The sequence below is a fragment of the Kogia breviceps genome, chromosome 9 (assembly GCF_026419965.1).
Source record: "Kogia breviceps isolate mKogBre1 chromosome 9, mKogBre1 haplotype 1, whole genome shotgun sequence".
Lineage (NCBI taxonomy): Eukaryota > Metazoa > Chordata > Mammalia > Artiodactyla > Physeteridae > Kogia > Kogia breviceps.
In genome coordinates this window covers 105,542,091-105,562,408 of record NC_081318.1, presented here as the reverse complement: position 1 = coordinate 105,562,408, position 20,318 = coordinate 105,542,091, and positions in this window count along the sequence as shown.

Genomic DNA, 20,318 nt, shown 5'->3' with positions numbered 1-20,318 from the left:
CCGGAGCACCATCAAGAGATGAAATTCGTAGCATGCGGTTACTGGTTTCCTCCTAAGCTGTGCATTCGCAGCCAGCTTGAAGGTGTCCATTTTGTGGATAGAGTCTCGTGAAGATGCCGGCTAAGCTCACTTGTGAAGCACAAGTGCCAGAGTTCCTTTCCGGGGCACCATCAAGAGATCAAATTCGTAGCATGCGGGTAAAGCTTTCCTCCTAAGCTGTGCATTCGCAGCCAGCTTCAAGGTGTTGTTTTTGTGGTTATACTCTCATGGAGATGCCGACTAAGCTCACTTGGGAAGTACAATTGCCAGAGTTCCTTTATGGGGCACCATCAAGTGATCAAATTCGTAGCATGCAGGTAAAGCTTTCCTCCTAAGCTGTGCATTCGCAGCCAAATTCAAGTTGTTGTTTTCTGGTTACACTCGGGTGTAGAGTACGGCTAAGCTCACTTGGGAAGTACAAGTGCCAGAGTTCCTTTCCCGGGCACCATGAAGAGATCATATTCGTACCATGCGCGTACTGCTTTCCTTCTATGCTGTGCATTCGCAGCCAGCTTCAAGGTGTTAATTTTGTGGATAGGGCCTCGTGAAGATGCCGGCTAAGCTCACTTGGGAAGTACAACTGACAGAGTTCCTTTCCGGGGCACCATCAAGAGATCAAATTCGTAGCATGCGGGTAAAGGTTTCCTCCCACGCTGTGCATTCGCAGCCAGCCTGAAGGTGTTCATTTTGTGGATAGAGTCTCATGGAGATCCCGGCTAAGCTCACTTGGGTAGTACAAGTGCCAGAGTTCCTTTCCGGGCACCATCAAGTGATCAAATTCGTAGCATGAGGGTAAAGCTTTCCTCCTAAGCTGTGCATTCGCAGCAACCCTGAAGGTGTTCATTTTGTGGATAGAGTCTCTTGGGGTGGCCGGCTAAGCTCACTTGGGTAGTACAAGTGCCAGAGTTCCTTTCCAGGGCACCATCAAGGGATCAAATTCGTAGCATGCGGGTACTGCTTTCCTCCTATGCTGTGCATTCGCAGCCAGCTTGAAGGTGTTCATTTTGTGGATAGAGTCTCGTGAAGATGCCGGCTAAGCTCACTTGGGAAGTACAAGTGCCAGAGTTCCTTTCCGGGGCACCATCAAGGGATCAAATTCGTAGCATGCGGGTACTGCTTTCCTCCTAAGCTGTGCATTCGCAGCCAGGTTGAAGGTGTCCATTTTGTGGAGAGAGTCTCGTGAAGATGCCGGCTAAGCTCACTTGGGAAGTACAAGTGCCAGAGTTCCTTTCCGGGGCTCCATCAAGTGATCAAATTCGTACCATGCGGGTAAAGCTTTCCTCCAAAGCTGTGCATTCGCAGGCAGCTTCAAGTTGTTGTTTTGTGGTTACACTCTGGTGTAGAGTCCGGCTAAGCTCACTTGGGAAGTACAAGTGCCAGAGTTCCTTTTCCGGGCACAATGAAGAGATCAAATTCGTAGCATGCGGGTACTGCTTTCCTCCTAAGCTGTGCATTCGCAGCCAGCTTGAAGGTGTCCATTTTGTGGATAGAGTCTCGTGAAGATGCCGGCTAAGCTCACTTGGGAAGTACAATTGCCAGAGTTCCTTTCTGGGGCACCATCAAGTGATCAAATTCGTAGCATGCAGGTAAAGCTTTCCTCGTAAGCTGTGCATTCTCAGCCAACTTCAAGTTGTTGTTTTCTGGTTACACTCTGGTGTAGAGTCCGGCTAAGCTCACTTGGGAAGTACAAGTGCCAGAGTTCCTTTCCCGGGCACCATGAAGAGATCAAATTCGTACCATGCGGGTACTGCTTTCCTCCTATGCTGTGCATTCGCAGCCAGCTTGAAGGTGTTAATATTGTGGATAGAGCCTCGTGAAGATGCCGGCTAAGCTCACTTGGGAAGTACAACTGACAGGGTTCCTTTCCGGGGTACCATCAAGAGATCAAATTCGTAGCATGCGAGTAAAGGTTTCCTCCCACGCTGTGCATTCGCAGCCAGCCTGAAGGTGTTCATTTTGTGGATAGAGTCTCATGGAGATCCCGGCTAAGCTCACTTGGGAAGTACAAGTTCCAGAGTTCCTTTCCGGGCACCATCAAGTGATCAAATTCGTAGCATGAGGGTAAAGCTTTCCTCCTAAGCTGTGCATTCGCAGCCACCCTGAAGGTGTTCATTTTGTGGATAGAGTCTCTTGGGGTGGCCGGCTAAGCTCACTTGGGTAGTACAAGTGCCAGAGTTCCTTTCCAGGGCACCATCAAGGGATCAAATTCGTAGCATGCGGGTACTGCTTTCCTCCTATGCTGTGAATTCGCAGGCAGCTTGAAGGTGTTCATTTTGTGGATAGAGTCTCGTGAAGATGCCGGCTAAGCTCACTTGGGAAGTACAAGTGCCAGAGTTCCTTTCCGGGGCACCATCAAGGGATCAAATTCGTAGCATGCGGGTACTGCTTTCGTCCTCAGCTGTGCATTAACAGCCAGCTTGAAGGTGTTCATTCTGTGGATAGAGTCTCGTGAAGATGCCGGCTAAGCTCACTTCGGAAGTACAAGTGCCAGAGTTCCTTTCCGGGGCACCATCAAGTGATCAAATTCGTAGCATGCGGGTCAAGCTTTCCTCCGCAGCTGTGCGTTCGCAGCCAGATTCAAGTTGTTGTTTTGTGGTTACACTCTGGTGGAGAGTCCGGCTAAGCTCACTTGAGAAGTCCAAGTGCCAGAGTTCCTTTCCGGGGCACCATGAAGAGATCAAATTCGTAGCATGCGGGTACCGCTTTCCTCCTAAGCTGTGCATTCGCAGCCAGCTTGAAGGTGTCCATTTTGTGGATAGAGTCTCGTGAAGATGCCGGCTAAGCTCACTTGGGAAGTACAAGTGCCAGAGTTCCTTTGCGGGGCACCATCAAGTGATCAAATTCGCAGCATGCGGGTAAAGCTTTCCTCCAAAGCTGTGCATTCGCAGGCAGCTTCAAGTTGTTGTTTTGTGGTTACACTCTGGTGTAGAGTCCGGCTAAGCTCACTTGGGAAGTACAAGTGCCAGAGTTCCTTTCCCGGGCACCATGAAGAGATCAAATTCGTAGCATGCTGGTACTGCTTTCCTCCTAAGCTGTGCATTCACAGCCAGCTTGAAGGTGTTAATTTTGTGGATAGAGTCTCGTGAAGATGCCGGCTAAGCTCACTTGGGAAGTACAAGTGCCAGAGTTCCTTTCCGGGGCACCATCAAGTGATCAAATTCGTACCATGCGGGTAAAGCTTTCCTCCTAAGCTGTGCATTCGCAGCCAGCTTCAAGTTGTTGTTTTGTGGTTACACTCTGGTGTAGAGTCCGGCTTAGCTCACTTGGGAAGTACAAGTGCCAGAGTTCCTTTCCCGGGCACCATGAAGAGTTCAAATTCGTAGCATGCGGGTACTGCTTTCCTCCTAAGCTGTGCATTCGCAGCCACCCTGAAGGTTTTCATTTTGTGGATAGTGTCTCTTGGGGTGGCCGGCTAAGCTCACTTGGGTAGTACAAGTGCCAGAGTTCCTTTCCGGGGCACCATCAAGGGATCAAATTCGTAGCATGCGGGTACTGCTTCCTCCTAATCTGTGCATTCGCAGGAGCATGAAGGTGTTCATTTTGTGGATAGAGTGTCGTGGAGATACCGGCTAAGCTCACTTGTGAAGCACAAGTGCCAGAGTTCCTTTCCGGGGCACCATCAAGAGATCAAATTCGTAGCATGCGGGTAAATCTTTCCTCCTAAGCTGTGCATTCGCAGCCAGCTTCAAGGTGTTGTTTTTGTGGTTATACTCTCGTGGAGATGCCGACTAAGCTCACTTGAGAAGTACAAGTGCCAGAGTTCCTTTCCCGGGCACCATGAAGAGATCAAATTCGTAGCATGTGGGTACTGCTTTCCTCCTAAGCTGTGCATTCGCAGCCAGCTTGAAGGTGTCCATTTTGTGGATAGAGTCTCGTGAAGATGCCGGCTAAGCTCACTTGGGAAGTACAAGTGCCAGAGTTCCTTTCCGGGGCACCATCAAGGGATCAAATTCGTAGCATGCGGGTACTGCTTTCCCCCTAAGCTGTGCATTCGCAGCCAGCTTGAAGGTGTCCATTTTGTGGATAGAGTCTCGTGAAGATGCCGGCTAAGCTCACTTGTGAAGCACAAGTGCCAGAGTTCCTTTCCGGGGCACCATCAAGAGATCAAATTCGTAGCATGCGGGTAAAGCTTTCCTCCTAAGCTGTGCATTCGCAGCCAGCTTCAAGGTGTTGCTTTTGTGGTTATACTCTCGTGGAGATGCCGACAAAGCTCACTTGAGAAGTACAAGTGCCAGAGTTCCTTTCCCGGGCACCATGAAGAGATCAAATTCGTAGCATGCGGGTACTGCTTTCCTCCTAAGCTGTGCATTCGCAGCCAGCTTGAAGGTGTCCATTTTGTGGATAGAGTCTCGTGAAGATGCCGGCTAAGCTCACTTGGGAAGTACAATTGCCAGAGTTCCTTTCTGGGGCACCATCAAGTGATCAAATTCGTAGCATGCAGGTAAAGCTTTCCTCCTAATCTGTGCATTCGCAGCCAACTTCAAGTTGTTGTTTTCTGGTTACACTCTGGTGTAGAGTCCGGCTTAGCTCACTTGGGAAGTACAAGTGCCAGAGTTCCTTTCCCGGGCACCATGAAGAGATCAAATTCGTACCATGCGGGTACTGCTTTCCTCCTATGCTCTGCATTCGCAGCCAGCTTGAAGGTGTTAATTTTGTGGATAGAGCCTCGTGAAGATGCCGGCTAAGCTCACTTGGGAAGTACAACTGACAGAGTTTCTTTCCCGGGCACCATGAAGAGATCAAATTCGTAGCATGCGGGTACTGCTTTCCTCCTAAGCTGTGCATTCGCAGCCAGCTTGAAGGTGTCCATTTTGTGGATAGAGTCTCGTGAAGATGCCGGCTAAGCTCACTTGGGAAGTACAACTGACAGATTTCCTTTCCGGGGCACCATCAAGAGATCAAATTCATAGCATGCGGGTAAAGCTTTCCTCCCACGCTTTGCATTCGCAGCCAGCCTGAAGGTGTTCATTTTGTGGATAGAGTCTCATGGAGATCCCGGCTAAGCTCACTTGGGAAGTACAAGTGCCAGAGTTCCTTTCCGGGCACGATCAAGTGATCAAATTCGTAGCATGACGGTAAAGCTTTCCTCCTAAGCTGTGCATTCGCAGCCACCCTGAAGGTGTTCATTTTGTGGATAGAGTCTCTTGGGGTGGCCGGCTAAGCTCACATGGGTAGTACAAGTGCCAGCGTTCCTTTCCAGGGCACCATCAAGGGATCATATTCGTAGCATGCGGGTACTACTTTCCTCCTATGCTGTGCATTCGCAGCCAGCTTGAAGGTGTTCATTTTGTGGATAGAGTCTCGTGAAGATGCCGGCTAAGCTCACATGGGTAGTACAAGTGCCAGAGTTCCTTTCCGGGGCACCATCAAGGGATCAAATTCGTAGCATGCGGGTACTGCTTTCCTCCTAAACTGTGCATTCGCAGCCAGCTTGAAGGTGTCCATTTTGTGGAGAGAGTCTCGTGAAGATGCCGGCTAAGCTCACTTGGGAAGTACAAGTGCCAGAGTTCCTTTCCGGGGCACCATCAAGTGATCAAATTCGTACCATGCGGGTAAAGCTTTCCTCCAAAGCTGTGCATTCGCAGGCAGCTTCAAGTTGTTGTTTTGTGGTTACACTCTGGTGTAGAGTCCGGCTAAGCTCACTTGGGAAGTACAAGTGCCAGAGTTCCTTTCCCGGGCACCATGAAGAGATCAAATTCGTAGCATGCTGGTACTGCTTTCCTCCTAAGATGTGCATTCACAGCCAGCTTGAAGGTGTTAATTTTGTGGATAGAGTCTCGTGAAGATGCCGGCTAAGCTCACTTGGGAAGTACAAGTGCCAGAGTTCCTTTCCGGGGCACCATCAAGTGATCAAATTCGTACCATGCGGGTAAAGCTTTCCTCCTAAGCTGTGCATTCGCAGCCAGCTTCAAGTTGTTGTTTTGTGGTTACACTCTGGTGTAGAGTCCGGCTTAGCTCACTTGGGAAGTACAAGTGCCAGAGTTCCTTTCCCGGGCACCATGAAGAGATCAAATTCGTAGCATGCGGGTACTGCTTTCCTCCTAAGCTGTGCATTCGCAGCCACCCTGAAGGTTTTCATTTTGTGGATAGTGTCTCTTGGGGTGGCCGGCTAAGCTCACTTGGGTAGTACAAGTGCCAGAGTTCCTTTCCGGGGCACCATCGAGGGATCAAATTCGTAGCATGCGGGTACTGCTTCCTCCTAATTTGTGCATTCGCAGGAGCATGAAGGTGTTCATTTTGTGGATAGAGTGTCGTGGAGATACCGGCTAAGCTCACTTGTGAAGCACAAGTGCCAGAGTTCCTTTCCGGGGCACCATCAAGAGATCAAATTCGTAGCATGCGGGTAAATCTTTCCTCCTAAGCTGTGCATTCGCAGCCAGCTTCAAGGTGTTGTTTTTGTGGTTATACTCTCGTGGAGATGCCGACTAAGCTCACTTGAGAAGTACAAGTGCCAGAGTTCCTTTCCCGGGCACCATGAAGAGATCAAATTCGTAGCATGTGGGTACTGCTTTCCTCCTAAGCTGTGCATTCGCAGCCAGCTTGAAGGTGTCCATTTTGTGGATAGAGTCTCGTGAAGATGCCGGCTAAGCTCACTTGGGAAGTACAAGTGCCAGAGTTCCTTTCCGGGGCACCATCAAGGGATCAAATTCGTAGCATGCGGGTACTGCTTTCCCCCTAAGCTGTGCATTCGCAGCCAGCTTGAAGGTGTCCATTTTGTGGAGAGAGTCTCGTGAAGATGCCGGCTAAGCTCACTTGGGAAGTACAAGTGCCAGAGTTCCTTTCCGGGGCACCATCAAGTGATCAAATTCGTACCATGCGGGTAAAGCTTTCCTCCAAAGCTGTGCATTCGCAGGCAGCTTCAAGTTGTTGTTTTGTGGTTACACTCTGGTGGAGAGTCCGGCTAAGCTCACTTGAGAAGTCCAAGTGCCAGAGTTCCTTTCCGGGGCACCATGAAGAGATCAAATTCGTAGCATGCGGGTACCGCTTTCCTCCTAAGCTGTGCATTCGCAGCCAGCCTGAAGGTGTTCATTTTGTGTATAGAGTCTCGTGGAGATGCCGGCTAAGCTCACTTCGGAAGTACAAGTGCCAGAGTTCCTTTCCGGAGCACCATCAAGAGATGAAATTCGTAGCATGCGGTTACTGGTTTCCTCCTAAGCTGTGCATTCGCAGCCAGCTTGAAGGTGTCCATTTTGTGGATAGAGTCTCGTGAAGATGCCGGCTAAGCTCACTTGTGAAGCACAAGTGCCAGAGTTCCTTTCCGGGGCACCATCAAGAGATCAAATTCGTAGCATGCGGGTAAAGCTTTCCTCCTAAGCTGTGCATTCGCAGCCAGCTTCAAGGTGTTGTTTTTGTGGTTATACTCTCATGGAGATGCCGACTAAGCTCACTTGGGAAGTACAATTGCCAGAGTTCCTTTATGGGGCACCATCAAGTGATCAAATTCGTAGCATGCAGGTAAAGCTTTCCTCCTAAGCTGTGCATTCGCAGCCAAATTCAAGTTGTTGTTTTCTGGTTACACTCGGGTGTAGAGTACGGCTAAGCTCACTTGGGAAGTACAAGTGCCAGAGTTCCTTTCCCGGGCACCATGAAGAGATCATATTCGTACCATGCGCGTACTGCTTTCCTTCTATGCTGTGCATTCGCAGCCAGCTTCAAGGTGTTAATTTTGTGGATAGGGCCTCGTGAAGATGCCGGCTAAGCTCACTTGGGAAGTACAACTGACAGAGTTCCTTTCCGGGGCACCATCAAGAGATCAAATTCGTAGCATGCGGGTAAAGGTTTCCTCCCACGCTGTGCATTCGCAGCCAGCCTGAAGGTGTTCATTTTGTGGATAGAGTCTCATGGAGATCCCGGCTAAGCTCACTTGGGTAGTACAAGTGCCAGAGTTCCTTTCCGGGCACCATCAAGTGATCAAATTCGTAGCATGAGGGTAAAGCTTTCCTCCTAAGCTGTGCATTCGCAGCAACCCTGAAGGTGTTCATTTTGTGGATAGAGTCTCTTGGGGTGGCCGGCTAAGCTCACTTGGGTAGTACAAGTGCCAGAGTTCCTTTCCAGGGCACCATCAAGGGATCAAATTCGTAGCATGCGGGTACTGCTTTCCTCCTATGCTGTGCATTCGCAGCCAGCTTGAAGGTGTTCATTTTGTGGATAGAGTCTCGTGAAGATGCCGGCTAAGCTCACTTGGGAAGTACAAGTGCCAGAGTTCCTTTCCGGGGCACCATCAAGGGATCAAATTCGTAGCATGCGGGTACTGCTTTCCTCCTAAGCTGTGCATTCGCAGCCAGGTTGAAGGTGTCCATTTTGTGGAGAGAGTCTCGTGAAGATGCCGGCTAAGCTCACTTGGGAAGTACAAGTGCCAGAGTTCCTTTCCGGGGCTCCATCAAGTGATCAAATTCGTACCATGCGGGTAAAGCTTTCCTCCAAAGCTGTGCATTCGCAGGCAGCTTCAAGTTGTTGTTTTGTGGTTACACTCTGGTGTAGAGTCCGGCTAAGCTCACTTGGGAAGTACAAGTGCCAGAGTTCCTTTTCCGGGCACAATGAAGAGATCAAATTCGTAGCATGCGGGTACTGCTTTCCTCCTAAGCTGTGCATTCGCAGCCAGCTTGAAGGTGTCCATTTTGTGGATAGAGTCTCGTGAAGATGCCGGCTAAGCTCACTTGGGAAGTACAATTGCCAGAGTTCCTTTCTGGGGCACCATCAAGTGATCAAATTCGTAGCATGCAGGTAAAGCTTTCCTCGTAAGCTGTGCATTCTCAGCCAACTTCAAGTTGTTGTTTTCTGGTTACACTCTGGTGTAGAGTCCGGCTAAGCTCACTTGGGAAGTACAAGTGCCAGAGTTCCTTTCCCGGGCACCATGAAGAGATCAAATTCGTACCATGCGGGTACTGCTTTCCTCCTATGCTGTGCATTCGCAGCCAGCTTGAAGGTGTTAATATTGTGGATAGAGCCTCGTGAAGATGCCGGCTAAGCTCACTTGGGAAGTACAACTGACAGGGTTCCTTTCCGGGGTACCATCAAGAGATCAAATTCGTAGCATGCGAGTAAAGGTTTCCTCCCACGCTGTGCATTCGCAGCCAGCCTGAAGGTGTTCATTTTGTGGATAGAGTCTCATGGAGATCCCGGCTAAGCTCACTTGGGAAGTACAAGTTCCAGAGTTCCTTTCCGGGCACCATCAAGTGATCAAATTCGTAGCATGAGGGTAAAGCTTTCCTCCTAAGCTGTGCATTCGCAGCCACCCTGAAGGTGTTCATTTTGTGGATAGAGTCTCTTGGGGTGGCCGGCTAAGCTCACTTGGGTAGTACAAGTGCCAGAGTTCCTTTCCAGGGCACCATCAAGGGATCAAATTCGTAGCATGCGGGTACTGCTTTCCTCCTATGCTGTGAATTCGCAGGCAGCTTGAAGGTGTTCATTTTGTGGATAGAGTCTCGTGAAGATGCCGGCTAAGCTCACTTGGGAAGTACAAGTGCCAGAGTTCCTTTCCGGGGCACCATCAAGGGATCAAATTCGTAGCATGCGGGTACTGCTTTCGTCCTCAGCTGTGCATTAACAGCCAGCTTGAAGGTGTTCATTCTGTGGATAGAGTCTCGTGAAGATGCCGGCTAAGCTCACTTCGGAAGTACAAGTGCCAGAGTTCCTTTCCGGGGCACCATCAAGTGATCAAATTCGTAGCATGCGGGTCAAGCTTTCCTCCGCAGCTGTGCGTTCGCAGCCAGATTCAAGTTGTTGTTTTGTGGTTACACTCTGGTGGAGAGTCCGGCTAAGCTCACTTGAGAAGTCCAAGTGCCAGAGTTCCTTTCCGGGGCACCATGAAGAGATCAAATTCGTAGCATGCGGGTACCGCTTTCCTCCTAAGCTGTGCATTCGCAGCCAGCTTGAAGGTGTCCATTTTGTGGATAGAGTCTCGTGAAGATGCCGGCTAAGCTCACTTGGGAAGTACAAGTGCCAGAGTTCCTTTGCGGGGCACCATCAAGTGATCAAATTCGCAGCATGCGGGTAAAGCTTTCCTCCTAAGCTGTGCATTCACAGCCAGCTTCAAGTTGTTGTTTTGTGGTTACACTCTGGTGTAGAGTCCGGCTAAGCTCACTTGGGAAGTACAAGTGCCAGAGTTCCTTTCCCCGGCACCATGAAGAGATCAAATTCGTAGCATGCGGGTACTGCTTTCCTCCTAAGCTGTGCATTCACAGCCAGCTTGAAGGTGTTAATTTTGTGGATAGAGTCTCGTGAAGATGCCGGCTAAGCTCACTTGGGAAGTACAAGTGCCAGAGTTCCTTTCCGGGGCACCATCAAGTGATCAAATTCGTCGCATGCGGGTAAAGCTTTCCTCCTAAGCTGTGCATTCGCAGCCAGCTTCAAGTTGTTGTTTTGTGGTTACACTCTGGTGTAGAGTCCGGCTAAGCTCACTTGGGAAGTACAAGTGCCAGAGTTCCTTTCCCGGGCACCATGAAGAGATCAAATTCGTAGCATGCGGGTACTGCTTTCCTCCTAAGCTGTGCATTCGCAGCCAACCTGAAGGTTTTCATTTTGTGGATAGAGTCTCTTGGGGTGGCCGGCTAAGCTCACTTGGGTAGTACAAGTGCCAGAGTTCCTTTCCGGGGCACCATCGAGGGATCAAATTCGTAGCATGCGGGTACTGCTTCCTCCTAATCTGTGCATTCGCAGGAGCATGAAGGTGTTCATTTTTTAGATAGAGTGTCGTGGAGATACCGGCTAAGCTCACCTGTGAAGCACAAGTGCCAGAGTTCCTTTCCGGGGCACCATCAAGAGATAAAATTCGTAGCATGCGGGTAAAGCTTTCCTCCTAAGCTGTGCATTCGCAGCCAGTTTCAAGGTGTTGCTTTTGTGGTTATACTCTCGTGGAGATGCCGACTAAGCTCACTTGAGAAGTACAAGTGCCAGAGTTCCTTTCCCGGGCACCATGAAGAGATCAAATTCGTAGCATGCAGGTACTGCTTTCCTCCTAAGCTGTGCATTCGCAGCCAGCTTGAAGGTGTCCATTTTGTGGATAGAGTCTCGTGAAGATGCTGGCTAAGCTCACTTGGGAAGTACAATTGCCAGAGTTCCTTTCTGGGGCACCATCAAGTGATCAAATTCGTAGCATGCAGGTAAAGCTTTCCTCGTAAGCTGTACATTCTCAGCCAACTTCAAGTTGTTGTTTTCTGGTTACACTCTGGTGTAGAGTCCGGCTAAGCTCACTTGGGAAGTACAAGTGCCAGAGTTCCTTTCCCGGGCACCATGAAGAGATCAAATTCGTACCATGTGGGTACTGCTTTCCTCCTATGCTGTGCATTCGCAGCCACCTTGAAGGTGTTAATTTTGTGGATAGAGCCTCGTGAAGATGCCGGATAAGCTCACTTGGGAAGTACAACTGACAGAGTTCCTTTCCGGGGCAGCATCAAGAGATCAAATTCGTAGCATGCGGGTAAAGGTTTCCTCCCACGCTGTGCATTCGCAGCCAGCCTGAAGGTGTTCATTTTGTGTATAGAGTCTCGTGGAGATGCCGGCTAAGCTAACTTGGGAAGTACAAGTGCCAGAGTTCCTTTCCGGGGCACCATCAAGAGATGAAATTCGTAGCATGCGGGTAAAGCTTTCCTCCTAAGCTGTGCATTCGCAGCCAGCCTGAAGGTGTTTATTTTGTGGATAGAGTCTCTTGGAGATGCCGGCTAAGCTCACTTGGGAAGTACAAGTTCCAGAGTTCCTTTCCGGGGCACCATCAAGAGATCAAATTCGTAGCATGCGGGTAAAGCTTTCCTCCTAAGCTGTGCATTCGCAGCCACCCTGAAGGTGTTCATTTTGTGGATAGAGTCTCTTGGGGTTGCCAGCTAAGCTCACTTGGGAAGTACAAGTGCCAGAGTTCCTTTCTGTGGCACCATCAAGTGATCATATTCGTACCATGCGGGTACTGCTTTCCTCCTAAGCTGTGCTTTCGCAGCCAGCTTGAAGGTGTCCATTTTGTGGATAGAGTCTCGTGAACATGCCGGCTAAGCTCACTTGGGAAGTACAAGTGCCAGAGTTCCTTTCCGGGGCACCATCAAGTGATCAAATTCATAGAATGCGGGTAAAGCTTTCCTCCTAAGCTGTGCATTCGCAGACAGCTTCAAGTTGTTGTTTTGTGGTTACACTCTGGTGTAGAGTCCGGCTAAGCTCACTTGGGAAGTACAAGTGCCAGAGTTCCTTTCCCGGGCACCATGAAGAGATCAAATTCGTAGCATGCGGGTACTGCTTTCCTCCTAAGCTGTGCATTCGCAGCCAGCCTTAAGGTGTTCATTTTGTGGATAGAGTCTCATGGAGATCCCGGCTAAGCTCACTTGGGAAGTACAAGTGCCAGAGTTCCTTTCCGGGCACCATCAAGTGATCAAATTCGTAGCATGAGGGTAAAGCTTTCCTCCTAAGCTGTGCATTCGCAGCCACCCTGAAGGTGTTCATTTTGTGGATAGAGTCTCTTGGGGTGGCCGGCTAAGCTCACTTGGGTAGTACAAGTGCCAGAGTTCCTTTCCGGGGCACCATCAAGGGATCAAATTCGTAGCATGCGGGTACCTCTTTCCTCCTATGCTGTGCATTCGCAGCCAGCTTGAAGGTGTTCATTTTGTGGATAGAGTCTCGAGAAGATGCCGGCTAAGCTCACTTGGCAAGTACAAGTGCCAGAGTTCCTTTCCGGGGCACCATCAAGTGATCAAATTCGTAGCATGCGGGTAAAGCTTTCCTCCGCAGCTGTGCATTCGCAGCCAGATTCAAGTTGTTGTTTTGTGGTTACACTCTGGTGGAGAGTCCGGCTAAGCTCACTTGAGAAGTCCAAGTGCCAGAGTTCCTGTCCGGGGCACCATGAAGAGATCAAATCCGTAGCATCCGGGTACCGCTTTCCTCCTAAGCTGTGCATTCGCAGCCAGCCTGAAGGTGTTCATTTTGTGTATAAAGTCTCGTGGAAATGCCGGCTAAGCTCACTTGGGAAGTACAAGTGCCAGAGTTCCTTTCCGGGGCACCATCAAGAGATGAAATTCGTAGCATGCGGGTAAAGCTTTCCTCCCACGCTGTGCATTCGCAGCCAGGTTCACGGTGTTTCTTTTGTGGTTGGACACTCGAGGAGATGCCGGCTAAGCTCACTTGAGAAGTACAAGTGCCAGAGTTCCTTTCCTGGGACACCATGAAGAGATCAAATTCGTAGCATGCGGGTAAAGCTTTCCTCCTAAGCTGTGCATTCGCACCCAGCTTCAAGTTGTTGTTTTGTGGTTACACTCTGGTGGAGAGTCAGGCTTTTCTCACTTGAGAAGTCCAAGTGCCAGAGTCCCTTTCCGGGGCACCATCAAGAGATCAAATTCGTAGCATGCTGGTAAAGTTTTCCTCCTAAGCTGTGCATTCGCCGCCAGCTTCAAGGTGTTGCTTTTATGGTTATACTCTCGTGGAAATGCCGACCAAGCTCAATTGAGAAGTACAACTGCCAGAGTTACTTTCCGGGGCAAAATCAAGAGATCAAATTCGTAGCATGCGGGTAAAGCTTTCCTCCTAAGCTGTGCATTCGCAGCCAGCTTCAAGGTGTTGCTTTTGTGTTTATACTCTCGTGGAGATGCTAAGCTCACTTGAGAAGTACAAGTGCCAGAGTTCCTTTCCCGGGCACCATGAAGAGATCAAATTCGTAGCATGCGGGTACTGCTTTCCTCGTAAGCTGTGCATTCGCAGCCAGCTTGAAGGTGTCCATTTTGTGGATAGAGTCTCGTGAAGATGCCGGCTATGCTCACTTGGGAAGTACAAGTGCCAGAGTTCCTTTCTGGGGCACCATCTAGTCATCAAATTCGTAGCATATGGGTAAAGCTTTCCTCCTAATCTGTGCATTCGCAGCCAGCTTCAAGTTGTTGTTTTGTGGTTACACTCTGGTGTAGAGTCCGGCTAAGCTCACTTGGGAAGTACAAGTGCCAGAGTTCCTTTCCCGGGCACCATGAAGACATCAAATTCGTAGCATGCGGGTACTGCTTTCCTCCTATGCTGTGCATTCGCAGCCAGCTTGAAGGTGTTCATTTTGTGGATAGAGTCTCGTGAAGATGCCGGCTAAGCTCACTTAGGAAGTACAAGTGCCAGAGTTCCTTTCCGGGGCACCATCAAGTGATCAAATTCGTAGCATGCGGGTACTGCTTTCCTCTTAAGCTGTGCATTCGCAGCCATCCTGATGGTGTTCATTTTGTGAATAGAGTCTCTTGGGGTTGCAGGCTAAGCTCACTTGGGAAGTACAAGTGCCAGAGTTCCTTTCCCGGGCACCATGAAGAGATCAAATTCGTACCATGCGGGTACTGCTTATCTCCTATGCTGTGCATTCGCAGCCAGCTTGAAGGTGTTAATTTTGCGGATAGAGTCTCGTGAAGATGCCGGCTAAGCTCACTTGGGAAGTACAAGTGCCAGAGTTCCTTTCCGGGGCACCATCAAGTGATCAAATTCTTAGCATGCGGGTAAAGCTTTCCTCCTAAGCTGTGCATTCGCAGCTAGCTTCAAGTTGTTGTTTTGTGGTTACACTCTGGTTAGAGTCCGGCTAAGCTCACTTGGGAAGTACATGTGCCAGAGTTCCTTTACCGGGCACCATCAAAAGATCAAATTCGTAGCATGCGGGTACTGCTTTCCTCCTAAGCTGTGCATTTGCAGCCAGCCTTAAGGTGTTCATTTTGTGGATAGAGTCTCTTGGAGATGCCGGCTAAGCTCACTTGGGAAGTACAAGTGCCAGAGTTCCTTTCCGGGCACCATCAAGAGATCAAATTCGTAGCATGCGGGTAAAGCTTTCCTCCTAAGCTGTGCATTCGCAGCCACCCTGAAGGTGTTATTTTGTGGATAGAGTCTCTTGGGGTGGCCGGCTAAGCTCACTTGGGTAGTACAAGTGCCAGAGTTGCTTTCCGGGGCAACATCAAGGGATCAAATTCGTAGCATGCGGGTACTGCTTTCCTCCTATGCTGTGCATTCGCAGCCAGCCTTAAGGTGTTCATTTTGTGGATAGAGTCTCTTGGAGATGCCGGCTAAGCTCACTTGGGAAGTACAAGGGCCAGAGTTCCTTTCTGGGGCACCAGCAAGTCATCAAATTCGTAGCATGCGGGTAAATCTTTCCTCCTAAGCTGTGCATTCGCAGCCAGCTTCAAGTTGTTGTTTTGTGGTTACACTCTGGTGTAGAGTCCGGCTAAGCTCACTTGGGAAGTACAAGTGCCAGAGTTCATTTCCCGGGCACCATCAAGAGATCAAATTCGTAGCATGCGGGTAAAGCTTTCCTCCTAAGCTGTGCATTCGCAGCCACCCTGAAGGTGTTCATTTTGTGGTTAGAGTCTCTTGGTGTGGCCGGCTAAGCTCACGTGGGTAGTACAAGTGCCAGAGTTCCTTTCCGGGACACCATCAAGGGATCAAATTCGTAGCATGCGGGTACTGCTTCCCTCCTATGCTGTGCATTCGCAGCCAGCTTGAAGGTGTGCATTTTGTGGATAGAGTCTCGTGAAGATGCCGGCTAAGCTCACTTGGGAAGTACAAGTGCCAGAGTTCCTTTCTGGGCACCATCAAGTGATCAAATTCGTAGCATGCGGGTAAAGCTTTCCTCCTAAGCTGTGCATTCGCAGCCAGCTTCAAGGTGTTGCTTTTGTGGTTATACTCTCGTGGAGATGCCGACCAAGCTCACTTGAGAAGTACAAGCGCCAGAGTTCCTTTCCGGGGCACCATGAAGAGATCAAATTCATAGCATGCGGGTACTGATTTCCTCCTAAGCTGTGCATTCGCAGCCTGCTTGAAGGTGTCCATTTTGTGGATAGAGTCTCGTGTTGATGCCGGCTAAGCTCACTTGGGAAGTACAAGTGCCAGAGTTCCTTTCCGGGGCAACATCAAGTGATCAAATTCGTAGCATGCGGGTAAAGCTTTCCTCCTAAGCTGTTCATTCGCAGCCACCCTGAAGGTGTTCATTTTGTGGATAGAGTGTCTTGGGGTGGCCGGCTAAGCAAATTTGGGTAGTACAAGTGCCAGAGTTCCTTTCCGGGGCACCATCAAGGGATCAAATTCGTAGCATGCGGGTACTGTTTTCCTCCTATGCTGTGCATTCGCAGCCAGCTTGAAGGTGTTCATTTTGTGGATAGAGTCTAGTTGAGATGCCGGCTAAGCTCACTTGTGAAGTACAAGTGCCAGAGTTCCTTTCCGGGGCACCATCAAGTGATCAAATTCGTAGTATGCGGGTAAAGCTTTCCTCCTAAGCTGTGCATTCGCAGCCAGCTTCAAGTTGTTGTTTTGTGGTTACACTCTGGTGTAGAGTCCGGCTAAGCTCACTTGGGAAGTACAAGTGCCAGGGTTCCTTTCCGGGGCACCATCAAGAGATCAAATTCGTAGCATGCGGGTAAAGCTTTCCTCCTAAGCTGTGCATTCGCAGCCACCCTGAAGGTGTTCATTTTGTAGATAGAGTCTCTTGGCGCTGCCGGCTAAGCTCACTTGGGAAGTACAAGTGCCAGAGTTCCTTTCCGGGGCACCATCAAGAGATCAAATTCGTAGCATGCGGGTAAAGCTTTCCTCCTAAGCTGTGCATTCGCAGCCACCTTGAAGGTGTTCATTTTGTAGATAGAGTCTCTTGGGGCTGCCGGCTAAGCTCACTTGGGAAGTACAAGTGCCAGAGTTCCTTTCTGGGGCACCATCAAGTGATCAAATTCGTACCATGCGGGTACTGCTTTTCTCCTAAGCTGTGCATTCTCAGCCAGCTTGAAGGTGTCCATTTTGTGGATAGAGACTCGTGAAGATGCCGGCTAAGCTCACTTGGGTAGTACAAGTGCCAGAGTTCCTTTCCGGGGCACCATCAATAGGTCAAATTCGTAGCATGCGAGTACCGCTTTCCTCCTAAGCTGTGCATTAGCAGCCAGCTTCAAGGTGTTGCTTTTGTGGTTATACTCTCGTGGAGATGCCGACTAAGCTCACTTGAGAAGTACAAGTGCCAGAGTTCCTTTCCCGGGCACCATGAAGAGATCAAATTCGTAGCATGCGGGTACTGCTTTCCTCCTAAGCTGTGCATTCGCAGGAGCATGAAGGTGTTCATTTTGTGGATAGAGTCTCGTGGAGATGTCGGCTAAGCTCACTTGTGAAGTACAAGTGCCAGAGTTCCTTTTCGGGGCACCATCAAGAGATCAAATTCGTAGCATGCTGGTAAAGTTTTCCTCCTAAGCTGTGCTTTCGCAGCCAGCTTCAAGGTGTTGATTTTGTGGTTATACTCTCGTGGAGATGCCGACTAAGCTCACTTGAGAAGTACAAGTGCCAGAGTTCCTTTCCCGGGCACCATGAAGAGATCAAATTCGTAGCATGCGGGTACTGCTATCCTCCTAAGCTGTGCATTCGCAGCCAGCTTGAAGGTGTCCATTTTGTGGATAGAGTCTCGTGAAGATGCCGGCTAAGCTCACTTGGGAAGTACAAGGGCCAGAGTTCCTTTCTGGGGCACCATCAAGTCATCAAATTCGTAGCATGCGGGTAAAGCTTTCCTCCTAAGCTGTGCATTCGCAGCCAGCTTCAAGTTGTTGTTTTGTGGTTACACTCTGGTGTAGAGTCCGGCTAAGCTCACTTGGGAAGTACAAGTGCCAGAGTTCATTTCCCGGGCACCATCAAGAGATCAAATTCGTAGCATGCGGGTACTTCTCTCCTCCTATGCTGTTCATTCGCAGCCAGCTTGAAGGTGTTAATTTTGTGGATAGAATCTCATGAAGATGCCGGCTAAGCTCACTTGGGAAGTACAAGTGCCAGAGTTCCTTTCCCGGGCACCATGAAGAGATCGAATTCAGACCACGCGGGTACTGCTTTCCTCCTATGCTGTGCATTCGCAGCCAGCTTGAAGGTGTTAATTTTGTGGATAGAGTCTCGTGAAGATGCCGGCTAAGCTCACTTTGGAAGTACAAGTGCCAGAGTTCCTTTCCGGGGCACCATCAAGTGATCAAATTCGTAGCATGCGGGTACTGCTTTCCTCCTAAGCTGTGCATTTGCAGCCAGCTTGAAGGTGTCCATTTTGTGGATAGAGTCTCGTGAAGATGCCTGCTAAGCTCACTTGGGAAGTACAAGTGCCAGAGTTCCTTTCCGGGGCACCATCAAGGGATCAAATTCGTAGAATGCGGGTAAAGCTTTCCTCCTAAGGTGTGCATTCGCAGCCAGCTTCAAGTTGTTGTTTTGTGGTTACACTCTGGTGTAGAGTCCGGCTAAGCTCACTTGGGAAGTACAAGTGCCAGAGTTCCTTTCCCGGGCACCATGGAGAGATCAAATTCGTAGCATGAGGGTAAAGCTTTCCTCCTAAGCTGTGCATTCGCAGCCACCCTGAAGGTGTTCATTTTGTGGATAGAGTCTCTTGGGGTGGCCGGCTAAGCTCACTTGGGTAGTACAAGTGCCAGAATTCCTTTCCGGGGCACCATCAAGGGATCAAATTCGTAGCATGCGGGTACTGCTTTCCTCCTATTCTGTGCATTCGCAGCCAGCTTGAAGGTGTTCATTTTGTGGATAGAGTCTCGTGAAGATGCCGGCTAAGCTCACTTGGGAAGTACAAGTGCCAGAGTTCCTTTCCGGGCACCATCAAGAGATCAAATTCGTAGCATGAGGTTAAAGCTTTCCTCCTAAGCTGTGCATTCGCAGCCACCCTGAAGGTGTTCATTTTGTGGTTAGAGTCTCTTGGTGTGGCCGGCTAAGCTCACTTGGGAAGTACAAGTTCCAGAGTTCCTTTCCGGGCACCATCAAGGGATCAAATTCGTAGAATGCGGGTAAAGCTTTCCTCCTAAGGTGTGCATTCGCAGCCAGCTTCAAGTTGTTGTTTTGTGGTTACACTCTGGTGTAGAGTCCGGCTAAGCTCACTTGGGAAGTACAAGTGCCAGAGTTCCTTTCCCGGGCACCATCAAGAGATCAAATTCGTAGCATGCGGGTACTGCTTTCCTCCTTAGCTGTGCATTAACAGCCAGCTTGAAGGTGTTCATTATGTGGATAGAGTCTCGTCTAGATGCCGGCTAAGCTCACCTGGGAAGTACAAGTGCCAGAGTTCCTTTCCGGGGCACCATCAAGTGATCAAATTCGTAGCATGCGGGTAAAGCTTTCCTCCGAAGCTCTGCATTCGCAGCCAGATTCAAGTTGTTGTTTTGTGGTTACACTCTGGTGGAGAGTCCGGCTAAGCTCACTTGGGAAGTACAAGTGCCAGAGTTCCTTTCTGGGCACCATCAAGTGATCAAATTCGTAGCATGCGGGTAAAGCTTTCCTCCTAAGCTGTGCATTCGCAGCCAGCTTCAAGTTGTTGTTTTGTGGTTACACTCTGGTGTAGAGTCCGGCTAAGCTCACTTGGGAAGTACAAGTGCCAGAGTTCCTTTCCGGGGCACCATGAAGAGATCAAAGTCGTAGCATGCGGGTACCGCTTTCCTCCTAAGCTGTGCATTCGCAGCCAGCCTGAAGGTGTTCATTTTGTGATTAGAGTCTCGTGGAGATGCCGGCTAAGCTCACTTGGGAAGTACAAGTGCCAGAGTTCCTTTCCGGGGCACCATCAAGAGATGAAATTCGTAGCATGCGGGTGAAGCTTTCCTCCTAAGCTGTGCATTCGCAGCCAGCTTCAAGGTGTTGCTTTTGTGGTTATACTCTCGTGGAAATGCCGACTAAGCTCACTTGAGAAGTACAACTGCCAGAGTTCCTTTCCAGGGCACCATCAAGAGATCAAATTCGTAGCATGCGGGTAAAGGTTTCCTCCCACGCTGTGCATTCGCAGCCAGGTTCACGGTGTTCCTTTTGTGGTTGGACACTCGAGGAGATGCCGGATAAGCTCACTTGAGAAGTACAAGTGCCAGAGTTCCTTTTCTGGGACACCATGAAGAGATCAAATTCGTAGCATGCGGGTAAAGCTTTCCTCCTAAGCTGTGCATTCGCAGCCAGCTTCAAGTTTTTGTTTTGTGGTTACACTCCGGTGGAGCGTCAGGCTTAGCTCACTTGAGAAGTCCAAGTGCCAGAGTTCCTTTCCGGGGCACCATCAAGAGATCAAATTCGTAGCATGCAGGTAAAGATTTCCTCCTAAGCTGTTCATTCGCAGCCAGATTCAAGGTGTTGCTTTTGTGGTTATACTCTCGTGGAGATGCCGACTAAGCTCACTTGAGAAGTACAACTACCAGAGTTCCTTTCCGGGGCACCATCAAGAGATCAAATTCGTAGCATGCGGGTACTGCTTTCCTACTAAGCTGTGCATTCGCAGGAGTATGAAGGTGTTCATTTTGTGGATAGAGTCTCGTGGAGATGCCGGCTAAGCTCACTTGTGAAGTACAAGTGCCAGAGTTCCTTTCCGGGGCACCATCAAGAGA